The sequence below is a fragment of the Pinus tabuliformis genome, chromosome 9 (genome assembly GCF_031772625.1).
Source record: "Pinus tabuliformis cultivar Carrire ecotype Pingquan chromosome 9, CPIR1, whole genome shotgun sequence".
NCBI lineage: Eukaryota > Viridiplantae > Streptophyta > Pinopsida > Pinales > Pinaceae > Pinus > Pinus tabuliformis.
The window spans coordinates 446,571,885-446,588,057 of record NC_142307.1 but is presented as its reverse complement, the minus strand read 5'-3'; the positions used below and the strand labels follow the sequence as shown (position 1 = coordinate 446,588,057).

Here is a 16,173-nt window from a genome sequence, read left to right as displayed (position 1 = left end):
GCCTACGTACTAGTAATGGATTGGCTAGTACAAGAGATAAGAGGTTTGTATCCCTCCGCAGGTTGCAGCCTGCGTACTGGTAAAGGACTGCACCAGTACATTGTAAAATAAGTTTCTTATTAAAGGAAGATAGAAACAAATTGCAGCAGGTGGTTTTCACCCACATTGGGTTTCCGCCTTATATCATGGTGTTCATGTGTGCTATTTATGTGTGATGATCTGTTCTATTTACTGTTAATATGGTTAATAAGGTTTTGATGCATTCACTGAAGATGAACTAACTAAATCATAAATATTACTAGATGTACGCTAGTTTCTTTTAACACAGTCGCGTATATACGCAGATATCCTTAATTGAAGTAGCGTATATGAATCAAAATATGAAAAGGAAAAAGTTTTATTGATTTGATAATACTGATTCACCCCCCCCCCCAGTATTATTTCCAACATGTCACTTAGTGTTTCATTGGATACACATGAAACTTTTTTAAAATACATCGACAGTTTACATTCATATTTGCAACATACTTTATTGATGTTTACTCGTGATGATTTTGATGAGTGGTGTGTTTAGGCCATACATATTGAATCAGGTGGCAGACCCTTCATGTTTTCATTGCAGTCATCCAAAGAGTTGGAAACCAAAGATTCCAGTTACAGTAAGGGGAAGAACACTTCGAAGGGGAAGAAATAAGTGATCGTTCAGAAGGAAATACCTACTTGTTCTCATTTTCAAAGAATCGGTCATGATGAATCGAAGTGATAGAAACTTCATCCAAAACTTAAGCTCAAAAAGTTCCTTAAGAAGAAGGATGAAAAGAAGACAATTGCAGTAGTACAACAAGATCTAGGTTTAGATTCACATGATGAAAGCACGATAACCATCATGGTTACGATCAGTAAAACTTGTGACACCAATTCAAGATTGAAAACTATTGCATATTCATAAATCATAAATCCTCCACATGAGGATAAGAGAGTTGATTTTTTTAACATAAATATAACTTCTAAGCATACAAAGATAGATACAATGTTTGATAGTGGATCACAGGCGAATCTAATCTCTGAATATTTCGTTAAAATTTTGGGATTGGAAAGACATAATCATCCAAGACCTTACCCATTAGGATGGCTAATCAATGGAAACATCATGTATTAAATGAAGAAAAACTTATTCAAACAAATCAATAGTTAAATCAATACTTTCAAAGACAAACTAAGTCGCAGCAAGTTCACATAGAAGATAGGAAGCATAAAAGTATGTCAATTCGAGTAGCTGATTTGATATCAAGTATATATTTGATTTTCTCTATCATTATGAAAAATAGATTCTTTATACATATTGATGGTATTTAAAAGCATCCAGTAGAGACTATTTTCAAAGATTGTGAATCACTAACTCATGGTTCTTAGTGGAAAGAAATCAATTACCATGTTAATAACAGGTTCTTTGCCCATCATCATAAGTTGTTCATACTACAGAAGGATGAAACAGGTCACCGACTCAAAAAGTACCATGGTTAGCATCATCACGGTCATCACCTACAAGTGATTGATTAAATGTATTGGTAAATCACGAGGTCAAGCTGGAAAGAGAGGGAGTTCTACCCTCATTGACTAATTTTTTAGTCAAACTTTTGTGGTCTAAAAGCTTTCAAGTGGAGAGGAATTATCGAGGATTCCATTGCTTCAGTTGCACATGTGTTCAAGTGTCATCATTAGTATTCAGTGTCGTCTTCAATTCAGTTAAGATTCGACAATTCGACAATGTTTGTTATGGATCAGGTTGTTTACACAATGTTTATGGTTTTCATGGCGTTGAGTGGATATGGGTTTGTACTTGGCTGTTGACTTTTTTCCATCGATAGTTCCACTAGGATTAGTCAATGAAATGTGTCGTGTCGTTGCCTTGCAGATTGATCATCATTATTGGTTGTCATCCACTTTTCAGGTTTTGATATGATTTGTTGACATAGGTTATCGTCCTATGATATTGGTACAAATGTCGCTTTTTGATGAAGAGAAGGTACATACGTTATTTTGTGAAACCTAAACCTAATACGAACCTAATGCTAATAACCTAAAGCCTAAGTGCATTAACCTAACACCTAAGCCCTAAACCATGTATCAAAGCCTAATTCTATACTAGTGAATCATTGGCTAAGTCTAAACCCCTAAAACTATGCTCATATAACTCTCGGACTATATTCATATGTTAACAAATTGTAAAACAAATATAAAACCAAGACCACAAGCCTTGACCACAACTGCGTCGAAGGTTAGTTGCTAGATGTAACCGCTGGGCAGTTGTCACATGCGTGTGGTTAACGAAGCTGTTGCCAGAACCATTGGGATAGCCGCCATATGTCAGGTCGCAGTTAGACAGCCCCGTTCATATGTAGGCGGTCAACCTCCTCTGACCGGTTAGTGAATCACTAGTGGTCGTGTGGTTATTATAAAGCTTATTTATGGTTTTTTTTTAAGTTTTTAAAACAACTAATGTGATGGTCATTAAACCTAGCTTATGTGTCATGGAACGACATGACCGAGTTTTAAAACTCAATTTGAGGCAACCAAATTTACCCTGAATTCAGCGAAGGTGATTTTCATGAACCCAGAGTCTTTTTAAAGGAGAAGTTTCCCTTCATTGATGGGAAGAGTGGTTTTTGACATTTTGCTTGCAGATTCTAGAGGTCATAGAAAGTTATGTTTTCAGTGTTATAGGAGCATCCGAGGTGAGAATTGGAATTCATAAGAGGCGTTGGAAAGCTGGTCCAAAGGTTTATCTGATGACACTGATTAGAAGTGCCTGGGTGCACATTCAAACTGATCAAATATCTGTGTAACAATCACCTTCTTTTCATTCCTAATAAGAATAGTTTCCCCTCTTGAAAGTGGACCTGGAGACGTAGGCCATCAGGGACGAACTCTGTCATCAATCTTAATGTCTGGAATCGGTGTGTTTTTACTATTTTCACTTCTGTTATGTATCTTTATTATGTTTAATCAACTGTTGTAAAGTCTTCTTCTCAAGCAGATTTCCTCGATTTTCGCACTATCAACTAACACTAAAATCATTATTTGTCAATCAATTCTACATTAGTTTTAGTATATGATCATTTCAGATTAGTTACGTAGGTATGGTGTTTAAAATTTGACTAGCTCAATCTCATTCTCTTAAAAATGCCCAATTAGGAACTCGCAAAGGCCATTAAAATCACAATCTACTAATTTCATATCGAGCTCTCGTGGCCTCATGCATCTTTCTATGCTAGGCTTTGGCCTTGAAATGACTTTCTAAGCTATAAGAAAATGCCTATAAAGGTCTGTATTTCCGAAAGAAAACTTCTACCTCAGGAACTTCAACTCTCCATTCATCCAAAAAATAATGAAAACTAAAAGCCATTTTTTAATAAAACATCTGCCTACATCTTGAGATCGTCCCTTCGAACTACCTTCACCTAGGATAATCGAATTGTTGAAAATTCTCCAATCGTCTAACATATAATCCAAAGGCTCAATGTGATGACAAATGGACAGTAGGGAAGTTATTTTCAAAGGGGAATTCCTTATGGTATAAATATAGAGAAGGGAAGTTATTCTGAAAATATTGATCTCACTATCCCCTTGCAGTTTCCTACTTTCAATTGCCTTCATTCTACAAATCCAATGTGCTCCAAGAATTCTCCAAGAAAACTCTAAGTGCGGAATAGTGTGAGAGAGAAAGAAATAGAAGGGAGCTCGAATCTAAAGATGGCAAAAATCTAACGTTGAAAAATGACATGAACTGATCCTCAAAAGCCTATTTATAATTGAGGCCTTTATTTTCCCCATTTTCCTCTATTTTTCCTTCAATTTCATTCTCATAAAAATATGTGACCTTTCACCTTTCTTGTCTCCTACTTTCCATTATTTTCATATATAAATGTCAATAAATGCCTCTTTTCCTTTACCATTTCCTTTTCCAATTTACTTTAGCCATAATAAACCAAATGAATACCCACTAAGATTTTTTTCCCAATACTTGCCTTCGGATATGTGTCCCATGACCTTGGTCTTATTTTTTCTTTTATTAACTTTATTACATGTATTTTTATCCAGAGTTTTTACATAACACTCCCCCTTAGGGGAACACTATCCTTGCTATTCAATGACACCTATAACCAGTAAGACCACTAAAAACTGAAACATACTACCCCATAGAGATTTATAACCCAATTCATTGCAGTATTTATAATGACATCTTAATGAAAACATGACAACCATACCATGTACTAGATCTTTATAACACAACTCATTACAATACTTACGATCAAAACCACATATACTCATGAACATTTTCTTCAACTAGCAAATAATCATACTTTCTATGGAGATTTATAGCCACAACGCGATAGAGTATTTACAATAATATACACATATATACATATGTACATTTAATTAACCAACAAATAAAAGGATATGGTGCCCGTACAAGCAACAAGAGATTCTAGATACTCACACCTTTGCCCTCAAAGTAGTACTAGGATTCGCCTCCTTCTTAGGAACTCTGGAATCCACTTCCAAAGACAAACCAACATCCATTGTCCAGCGCTAAAATCCTCCGCCACTTGTCTTCGCAATGAACAACTACTAGCTCATTATTCTAGTGAACCCCCTTGTTGGGAAAAAAACAGAGGGGGTGGGGGTGAATCAATATTTTAAAACTCACTTAAACCTTTCAATTTATTATTTTGATTTTTGTATGCTACTTTCATTAAGTAAAACATTGTATGTATGCACCAATGATGAACGACAACTACATATATACAATTAACTAACTTTTCATATATTTTTCCATTTGTTCTACTTTAACGAGTGTATCATCACTTCATTAACATTTAATTAAAAAGTATCCATGAGAAGTAATCACAAAATAAACCATCATACATAATCAACATAGCAACACATGAGGAGACCATAATTTTTAGGTGGAAACTCAATGTGGAGAAACCATCGTTATTGTTCTCTTTGTCTTCATCCTTTATTATAAATGAAAACATCTTACAATCTTGTACCAGCACATACTATTACTAGTACATAATCACCCACCTACACAAGGATACAATCTTCTCTCATTCTCCAACACCCACTAGAAGGGAAATCCAATCCCTTGATCTCATTTACCGATACCCACCGGAAGAGAACTCCAACCCCCTAATCATATTTACCAACTACTAGTTCATATTGATTTATCTTCTTCTTGTTCATATTGTTTTGATCGATCTATTGGCTTCTGCTATTTGAAAGTAGAAGTAGATTATTCTCATGTTCTTTAGTACATTGCATGAGCTTGTGAATCTACAATATTTTCTATAGTTGACATAGGTTTTGATATCCTGCTCATCTAGAAGGCATGATACCTTGTCTTCCAGATCACGTAGTTGGATGAACTCTCCAACCGATCTTGATCTCGCAACCCATGAGCTACCATATTTGCTAATGAAATGTCAAATTGCCTCCTCCCTCCTTTGCGTTGTTGTTGGGCTGGCCTACGGACCCCATGTTTGAGTTAGTAGATCTGTGGCTCCCTCCTGCTACTTAGGAAATCAGAATTTGGACTTCTTAGCCAGAAGTCCTTTGAGGAAGAATGCCCTTAAGTGTGTCTTCTTCTCCCCCCGCTAATGTTATTTTGAGAATAGCTACTGCAAAATATCAGCGTTGATCCGGATTTAAACAGGAAAGCAACAAATTACAGAGATAACCATATACACAAAGATGCAGCGGAAATAATACTTCATTTCATTAATGGAAAATAATGAAATATGCTTACAAACAGAAATGGCAATAAACTAGCTAGGGCGATGGTAGCTTATCTCTGAGAAGAGATGTGATGGCTACATGCCTCTGAACTGTGTTACAATGAGGCTCGAAGGCCTATTTATTGTTGAGAAACAATGGAAAAACCCTTAACATTCCAAAACCTAACCCTAGGAGATGAAACACCAAACTGTGGGCCCCGTTTGGGGGTAAGTTGGTACATCAACTTCCCGGGGTCGTAACTTTGGCATATGATCTCCGTTTGATGCGTACAATAGCTCATTAGAAAGATCTATCCGAGCAATATCATTGTTGGAACGGGCAACACCAGTCCATTCCATGGACTCGTGTTGCCCCCGGATTCCCCAAAAAACGTCGTTTAGGGCCTCAAAACGGCTCCGGAAGTTCAGGACCCGAAAAACTGCTAAAAATAGTAAGTTGTGCTACAATTAAGGAAACTGAAAATGCTGAGAAAGACAATGGTGGGGGTCCAGGTGGACTTGGCAGGTGGCCACCAATATCCACCTGGATCATTCCTCCCCCCTTAGGAAGCAATGGTCCCCATTGCGTTGAGCTCCTCCATGAGATGAGGAAACTTCTGCTGAACTTGTTCCTTGGTGAGCCACTTGCCCTGCTGAAGGAGTTGGCCCGCTTTGACAACTCGATACAGTTGGATATTTTGTTGGCGAGTGTTCTTGATCTGTGTGTCAATGATCCGATCAGTTGCAACTGTTCCATGCAATCTGGATTTAATTCTGTGGGTTTGAGCTGTTCTGCAATGTCGGATGTGTCTAGCAATGGTGGAAAGTATGGCCGAAGACGGTCCACATTAAATACTGGGTGCAGGCCAAGGAATGGGGGAATGATGAGCTCAAATGCATTGTCTCCCATAGCCTTAGTAATGGTGTAAGGACCATATCGAATTGGTCTCAATTTCCGATAGGCTCCAGTACGGCGTTCCTTTTGCAAATGCAACCAGACTTTGTCGCCCACCTGAAACTTGTGTGGCACCCGATGTTGATCATGTCGCTGCTTGTACTTGGCATTTGATTTCTCAAGAATGTCATGGACCTGCTGGCGAATATGTTGGATGCGCTCAATGAAGCTGGTGGCCTTATCTGTTTTGGACTGGACATGAGCTGAATTCATGTGAGTAGCAGCAAGTGGCATGGCCACATCAATGGGGCATAGTGGCTGGAATCCCAAACCCACCTGAAAAGGGCTATGGCCAGTGGAGCTGTGAAGAGCTCGGTTGTAGCTGTGCTGAACGTAGGGGAGGCTCTCGTCCCATGTGCGTGGATGCTTTGAGTTATACATGCGCAAAATGTGCACAATCATCCTATTGACAACCTCTGTCTGGCCATCAGTTTGAGGATGGAAGGCTGTGGACTTCGTGAGTTTGGTGTCCAGCATTGACCAGAGACTGGACCAAAAGGTGCTGAGAAACCGACTATCCCGATCTGAGATGATAGACTGTGGGATCCAAAAGTTGCACCCACACTCGTTCAAAGAAGAGTTTAGCAGTGGCTTCTGCTGTGATATTCTTCTTGCAGGCCATCATAATGGCCATCTTTGAGAACCTGTCGACGACCACAAAAACATAGTCATTTCCATGCTTAGTGGAAGGAAGGCCTGACATGTAATCCATGGAGATGGATTCCCAAGGTCGACTAGGGGTAGGCAACGGGGTATAGAGGCCTTGCTTCTTAATGGTCGGTTTGGCAATGGCACAGGCAATACATGATCGGATGTACTTCCCAACATCCTGTCGAAGATTCGGCCAATAGAAATAGTTTTGCAGTACTGCCACTGTTTTCTCAACCCCGAAATGCCCAGCAGCCCGACTGTAGTGTGCTTCCCAAATCATCTTGGCACGCTCGCTTGAAGGAACACAGAGGTGACCGAGGTGGCATAATAGGGCATCCTGGAGGTGAAAATCTGCAACCTGCCGACCCTCCAAGAGTGTCTGGTATGTGTGGCCGAATTCTGGGTCGCTTTTGTAGAGAAGTGGCCAATCAGAAGTCTCGTGCCCGCAAGAGTTGAGCACGGTGGTTAGCGCCATGATCGGTGGTCGACTGAGGCAATCTGCAACATTATTGGTGCTGCCCTTTTTATACTTGATATTCAAGTGAAACTGTTGCAGGTATGTAGACCACTTCTGATGGCGATCATTCTGCAATTTCCCTTGGGTCTGTATGAACTGCAGAGGTCGGTGGTCTGTGTGGATGACCGTTTCCTTCCCCAAAATGTAATGCTTCCATTGTCGGCAGGCCTGTACAATGGAATACATCTCTTTATCATAAGTGGGGTACTTCCGGACTGTGTCTGAAACTGTTTCACTGTGATATGCCACTGGATGTCCATGTTGAGTAAGGACTGCCCCAATAGCATAGTCAGAGGCATCTGTCTCGACCTCAAATGGTAGTTGTAAATCTGGTAACGCGAGCACTGGTGCCGTGCAGAGGCGATCCTTCAACTCCCTGAATGCCTTCTGTTGAGATTCAGACCAAAAGAATTTTGCTTTCGCCCCGCCCTTGGTGACTTGACTCAAGGGCCAAGAAATATGAGAAAATCCCAACACAAACCTGCGGTAGAAGTTGGCAAGACCTAGAAAGCTGCGGAGCTCTGTTAGAGTGGTTGGAGAGGGCCAATCCCGAATGACTTGGACCTTGGCTGGATCGACATGCACCCCCTGTTCATCAATGATGTATCCCAGATACTGAACCTCGGTCATGCCAAAAGTGCATTTCTCCAAATTGGCACATAGCTTGTGTTGCCGAAGTGTTTGGAGAACCTGTCGGATGTGGTGGAGGTGCTCTTCCCAACTTTGGCTGAAGATCAGAATGTCATCCAAGTATACTACTACAAAGGAGTTGGTGAATGGCCGCAAGATGTCATCCATTAGCCTCATAAAGGTTGCAGGAGCATTCGTCAATCCGAAAGGCATGACCAACCATTCGAAGAGGCCCTCCTTGGATTTGAAGGCAGTCTTCCACACATCTGAGGGTTCAATTGGTACCTGGTGATATCCTGACTTCAGATCGATCTTGCTGAAATATTTTGCCCCCTTTAGTTGGTCTAGGAGGTCATCAATCCGCGGGATCGGGTACCTATTACAGACAGTGATCTTGTTCAGCGCCCGATAGTCAATACAGAGTCTCCACGTCCCATCCTTCTTCTGTACCAACACTATCGGGCTTCCACAGGGCGAAGAACTCGGACGGATGTGACCTTTCTGCAGGAGCTCCTGAATCTGCCTCTTGATTTCATTGTTCTCCAGAACGGAGAGCCGATAAATTGGTCCATTGGGTAGCGGCGCACCTGGGGTCAGATCGATGGAGTGCTTGACTTGACAGTGCAGAGGAACCCCTGCTGGGGAGGTGAAGATGTCTTCGTACTCCTCCACAATCTTGTCCATCTGTAGCTGCCGTGCAGAGGGACCCCGTTTGGAGGCCGCGACCACTGTCTTCTTCTTCCCTTGAGGGCGTATCATCAGGAAAACAAATTTCCTGGTTTTGGAAATGATCTTACTGCATTGTTTTGCAGTAATCAAAGAGATGGCGGCAGGTGGTGCTACCTCTGGTATCCTGAACAACTTATTTCCCAATGTAATAATAACAGCACGGGGCCTTGATTCATACACAGCATGTCGCTTCCACAAGTATGGTTGTCCTAGTAATACATCACAAACTTCAAGGGGAGCAATGTCACACAATACCTCATCCGTGAAGGGCTTGATGTTGTATGGAAGGCGACACTGCTGGCTCACGCGAAGATCTCGCCCTTGGTGAAGCCACCCAATGGTGTATGGTTGTGGATGTGCTGTGGTCGGTAAGCCCAACCGCTTCACGACCTCTGCCGAAATGAGGTTCTTTTGACTCCCGCTATCAACAATGAACTGTATCGGGGAGCCCTTTACCCACATCTGGGAGTGGAAGAGACGCTCCTCCTCCTCTGGATCTTCGGGTTTATTTTTCTGGATCTTTGCGGTAGCAACAGTGGCGCTGGGATCCGCATCAATGATCTGCTTCCCTTTTTCATACCCCTTATCGGGTTCTGACTCAGAGTCGGAACATGCATCTGATTCTGAAACCTTTAGCTCAGCCACCAGTGACTGCTTGGCCCGACACTCACTTGTGTTGTGAGTGGAGCTCTTATGGAACTCGCACCATTTTCCAGTGTCCTTTCTCGGCTTCGCAGCATTGCTCTTTGCTTGCAGCTTCGGCTGGTTTTCTTGGGTTGTCCCGCCTTGGCTTTGTCCTTTGTTCTGTGGTTTAGGGGCACCTTTCCCCTGCTTTGGATTCGCAGATCCAAAGTCTCGCTTCTTTTGTTTAAATTTCTGCTCGACCTTGACGGCATACCGGTATGTTGCGCTGAGCGAGGGGATGTTTAGGAACTGTATTTCTTCCTGGATGTACTTGTGCAGGCAGCCACGGTATTTGAGGATCAAATGTTGCTCCGAATCCTTGATACCCAACTTTGTGCGAAGGGTATGGAAAATATTGGTGAACTTCGGCACGTCTTGGTCCCTTCCCTGCCGCAGCGTGGTCCACTTTATGTATTCATCCTCATAGCTTCCGACAGGGTAGTACTGCTCCTTGATGGCATCCCAGAACGAATCCCAGGTGGGTGCGGCTGAAAATAGTGAGCCAGTACTTTCATCCTTCTGCTCGCAGTAGGTTTCCCACCAGTCCTTGACGTGGGGGGCTGCTTTGAGAAGAGCAAAAACAATCTTTTCCCGACTCGAAAATTCATGAACAGAAAAATAACCCTCTAGCAGATTTAACCATTTATCTACGGCATCGGCGTCTATCTAACCCTCGAATATGGGGATTTCAAAATTAACTTGTACCTTAAAGGGTGTGGCGTTTCCAGAGGAGCTGCTCGAAGCCGATGCGCCGCTTCTGGGTAGCCGCTGAAGGATCTGCGCAAAGCTGTCCATCATCGCGTTCCGTTGTCGCTCGAGCGCTTCTTCGAGCAAGATTTTGATGGGATCTCCTGCCCCCTCGTCTTTCTTCTCATCCGCCATGGGAGGCCGTCGGGATTTGCGAGGCTGGTCTTGCAAAGGTTCAACTAGTTCAAGCCCTAACTCCTTATATCCCGACCTTGTTGGGGACATGCAAAGAAAAACAGAGAAAAAGCAGACCGCTCTGATACCACTGATCCGGATTTAAACAGGAACGCAACAAATTACAGAGATAACCATATACACAAAGATGCAGTGGAAATAATACTTCATTTCATTAATGGAAAATACTGAAATATGCTTACAAACAGAAATGGCAATAAACTAGCTAGGGCGATGGTAGCTTATCTCTGAGAAGAGATGTGATGGCTACATGCCTCTGAACTGTGTTACAATGAGGCTCGAAGGCCTATTTATTGTTGAGAAACAATGGAAAAACCCTTAACATTCCAAAACCTAACCCTAGGAGATGAAACGCCAAACTGTGGGCCCCGTTTGGGGGTAAGTTGGTACATCAACTTCCCGGGGTCGTAACTTTGGCATATGATCTCCGTTTGACGTGTACAATAGCTCATTAGAAAGATATATCCGAGCACTATCATTGTTGGAACGGGCAACACCAGTCCATTCCATGGACTGGTGTTGCCCCCGGATTCCCCAAAAAACGTCATTTAGGGCCTCAAAACGGCTCCGGAAGTTCAGGACCCGAAAAACTGCTAAAAATAGTAAGTTGTGCTGCAATTAAGGAAACTGAAAATGCTGAGAAAGACAATGGTGGGGGTCCAGGTGGACTTGGCAGGTGGCCACCAATATCCACCTGGATCATGCGTCCCAGCTGAAGATATGCTCTACAAGAAAACGTACGCTACTCATTTCTACCTCTAGAAAGATTTGATTTGGAGATCAAATTTCTCTATCAACCCACTCTGAAAAATCGAATTCTCCTCAAAAATTTGACCTCCTTAGCCCACAAACTGCACTGCCTCTGGGGCTTGGAATTTCTACCTTTACAGTCATTTCAATTTCCTCTTTCTTTCTATGTCTAATCTCTTCTGCTCATGATTTGTGTTGTGATACCATGTGAAAATTTAGTTAGCTGATTCCTACTACAACAATTGATGTTAATTCTTCTTATTGTTAATTCGATTAAAAAATTTACATGATGTGTGCTACGACAAATATCGAATGAAATACACTATAGCATACACAAATACAAACGATGGAAACTAAATACAAGACAGGTGAGAAATAATTATCACACACATCTACATAGTTATTTTTGGACAAATGTTCTTGGAAAAACCTACTGTGGGAGAACTAGTGCAGTAGCTGAGGGTTTGTATGGTTAAGGAGTAGTAATCTAAGTACAAATATATGGATTCTTTACAATTAGCAATCCATGCAGAGAAAACATATGAAAAACATCTAGTGAGAAAGTTCTCACTTCCACTGGTAATCCGACACTAACCTTAGCTCAAGATGAACTGCCCCTTATTGTCTATCGTTGCCTTTTCATTAGCATTATCAGTTTTGTGTCAACCTTCTGGGACAAGTGTCTCTCTCTCCCTCTACTCCTGATTAGCTTCTACTTTGGGAAATAGATCTTTTGGCTTTCAAGGCTCCCACTCTAACTTCTTCCTCTAAAACTCGACTTCTCCTTAGCAAATACGAATCTCACTTTAAAGGTATGCGTTGCCTCTCTTCACTACATCAACATTTCTGTGGAGTACACTCTCTCTCTACTATGCACTCCCGAGATCTGGAAAAACTTCCTTCCAAATACTATCTCTACCCCTCACTGCAAGAAACCACTTTAAAAATCTCTCTTTGGTAACTGTTGCATCACTCTCTTCAGAAAATTGATTCTGATATCTTACTTGATGTTCTCTCCAACTTCTGAGTAAGCCTTGTCTTATAATCATTCAGGTGAGAACCAATGACCCAAATTAGATTCTAATCAATGGCTCAAATAATTTTTGATAGATCCTCGTGTTGTTCAAAAATTTCACCCACAAATTGATTAATACCATTTAATTATTTTAATTTCCTAAGCTTAGAATTCGGGACCCATTAAAAAGAATTAATTATTTTAATAAAACTGTCTGCATGTGGAATTTGCCAAAACGATTTCTGGGTATTATGGAATACATGTGCCCAAGCCTCCCTTCAATTTTTGAAGCTTACAACACATCAGATACTATCAGAAATCAACAATTTTAACCTTTCTTAGTCATGTAGCCACATATTCTAGGAATAAAAAGTGCATATCATCATGTTTATATTCATATCATCACTAGGTTTGAAATCATCCTTTTTACAAAGAGTGGTATGCATGACATCTACAATTTAGCATGGAAATTATAGAACCAATAACATATCGGAATCTTCCCTTCCTATCATTTGAAATTATGATGTCAACACATTCATACAGTGCACAACCATCATTAAAATTACGTAGTAGAGCCCCATTTCCTTCTCAACAAATAATGAAGGTGATTGATTACTTGTGATAAAATTTCCAAAAAATTTAAATATTACAATTTGTCATGACATCTGCAATATGGGTAGTAAAGGGGTTTTCACAGTAGAATACAAGTTTACACCCCACCTTCAAATTTTTACCTTTTCAATGGTCCATAAGGCCAAAAGTTCAAGCTCTTCAAACTCAAAACAACCTAGATACTTTTTAAAATTGGGGTGCATTACTAAACATTAAAACCCACTATTCACCTTAAGAAGTTGTGTTTTGAGAAAGATACAAGTTGAATTATTCCATTTTATTTCTAATGATAGACTAGTCAATTGTAGTCATAGGTCGTTATGGTAAATTTCTAGTGTGTATTCTAAGTGAGTGATGAGTCATTCCTAAAAAAGAATAATCATTTTACTCTCTAATATTTAGTTTTGAGCTATTTCAAATAATTTATTTTGGAATCATATATTTGGATAGCATTTTCTAGACAATGTAAGGAAATGTCACTTGATAAATAGGTTTAGATGTTTCTAAATTTACATTGTTATCATATTAATATAAATATGTCACAAAAGTAAAAATAATATTATAGATGTTTTAATGAATTCAATGATTAAGAAATAGAGTAAATTAGAAAAATAAAAGCATTTGTTACCACTTTATGGATACTTTTATTACATTATTCCTTCTCAACATCTATATTTGTATTCAAATGAGAAATCTTTGATGTCGAACATTATTAGATATTGGAAGAATGAGATCTCATACAATAGATATGATGTAATAACTTATTATAATAAGGTTGTTAGGTACGAATTCTCTCAATTTCCTTATATTGCATAGTCATTACTAAGAATTTTGTTGAACAATATGGCAAGTAGTCCAAATCATACATATGAGTTCCTTGTTTCAGTCAGAGCACATGTCATTTCTTCTAAAAAAATTACAATGAGAAACAAAAAAAGAATGAAAATATTTAAGGATGAACATGGAATACTATGTATCATTTAGCTCATATCTTAGAGTTGATTCATGACTAAATTTACATGCATGCCATGTATAGTTCTTTTATGATATATGAAAGGGTTAGGAACTATATATATATATATATATATATATATATATATATATATAATACACAAGTTTTAAAAATATTAATGGACCAAAATTAAATGTTGAAATTAAGTTTCATTTTGTATCATTTGGATGGATATTCAATTTATTAGAGAAAAACATTATGAGATATGTTAAATTTTTAATCATTAATTGACATGCCTTGACCACGTCTTTATATTTGATCCTTGAAGGCCACTGTTATCACATGAATGAGAACAAATCATTTAGAATGTTGTAAACACTATTTATATCTTAAGAATTAATAGATGATTTCAAAATTTTCGCATAAAATAATCTTACAATCCCTTAGGACTAAATGAATTTTTGATATCTTAGTTTAAAAAAGATTAGTATAAGGAGAAAAATAAAATATTAATTAAATTTAAAAAAAAAACTATTTTTAAGTTTTTTTATAATATGTAATACTATCGTGTTTATCACCACTAATAATATAAATGTGTTCAAATACTATTCAGATAAAAGAGACATTCATATCATCATGCATAAATAACTAACTGTAACCATAATTTTAAAACTTACGCCAACGAAGTTCACAAACTTTTATTGAGATTGAGATAACAGAAATGTTTTGCCAAATGATTACATTACATGAATGGAATTTATTTATTTACTTGCTAGGAGGTGATGAGAACCTGAGGTAAAAGCAAGCAGACCACATTTGTGATGTGCATGTGCTCCTGGTGAGATTTAAGAACAAAAAATTTGAGACCAGGGAGATTAAGCATGCGGGATGGAAGAGGGCGATGGGCATGGGGAGACGGAGATGGATGGGCTTGTGGCACCCGGATGCAGCCTTTGTCGACCCTTCCGCCAATCTTCCAGAACCTACTTCTTCGTTAGACATAGCGGCAGCAGCTTCAGCTTCAGCTCCAAAGAGTGTCACCAGAATCGTCGAAGTTAACAACAGCATTGCAACTATTGATATCGAGCACAACCGCGCCATTTCCGTCCTCTTGTTGATATAAAGTGAAAATAAAATGATGAATTCTAACTCTACTTGCAGAATGTGTAACGGAATCGATAATAGAAAAAGGAATTGCGAATTGCGTTTTGGAATTGTAGTGCGATGGATGGATCTTACTTATAGACAACACACCGGCATGGCATGGACGGTTTACAATCGGTCGAAGGAATTCAGTGAAACTCAACCCGAAATCGTGTCAAAGCGAAACCCGACTTTCTCACTCTCCGTTACGGTCAAAATCTACTTGTGCGTGACACCTTTTTTTCACAATCACCCCATCTCTCAAATCTGTTACATGATTTTGCTTCTTAATCTTTGACTCTTGAAATTTGGAATCTGATTTCAACTTGCACGATGATGGAATCCTTGTTGCCGGGAATGAAAAGAAGTGCGGGCCAATTGAAATTTAACTTATTCTAAAGGCCCTCATGGTAATTTCTTAACTTGGTTTTTTATGCAATTTCTTAACTTGCTGTCTTATCCAATGTTGTTTTTGCCTTTTTCTTACCCTCCACACATACCTATTTTTTTTGTTTTTTTAATTCTTTTTACTATACTATTAAGACTTTTTTTTTAATTATTTTTACTATATTATATTCATTATATCTTATAGTTAATTTTTAAAGATTAAATGTTATTATTATTTTTTCTTAGTAAAAACTAATTCTATTAAGAGAACGTATGGTACAAAAGAGATTACAAACAAGAGAAGCAAGAACACAGGGAGCCGGAAAGGATAGGCTATCCACCTCGGCTCCTAAAAGAGAAAGAGAAGAGAGCAGGGATGAGCGAGAAGAAACAAGAGGAATAGAGGAGCAAGAACACAACAGAGGA

General features: G+C 39.3%; 1 pseudogene; it reads right to left on the bottom strand.

Moving 5' to 3' along the window:
• The window catches only part of LOC149149072 (GDP-L-galactose phosphorylase 1-like), a 36,552-nt pseudogene extending 21,234 nt beyond the window's left edge, over nucleotides 1–15,318 (bottom strand).
• Between the last annotated feature and the right edge of the window lie 855 nt (nucleotides 15,319–16,173).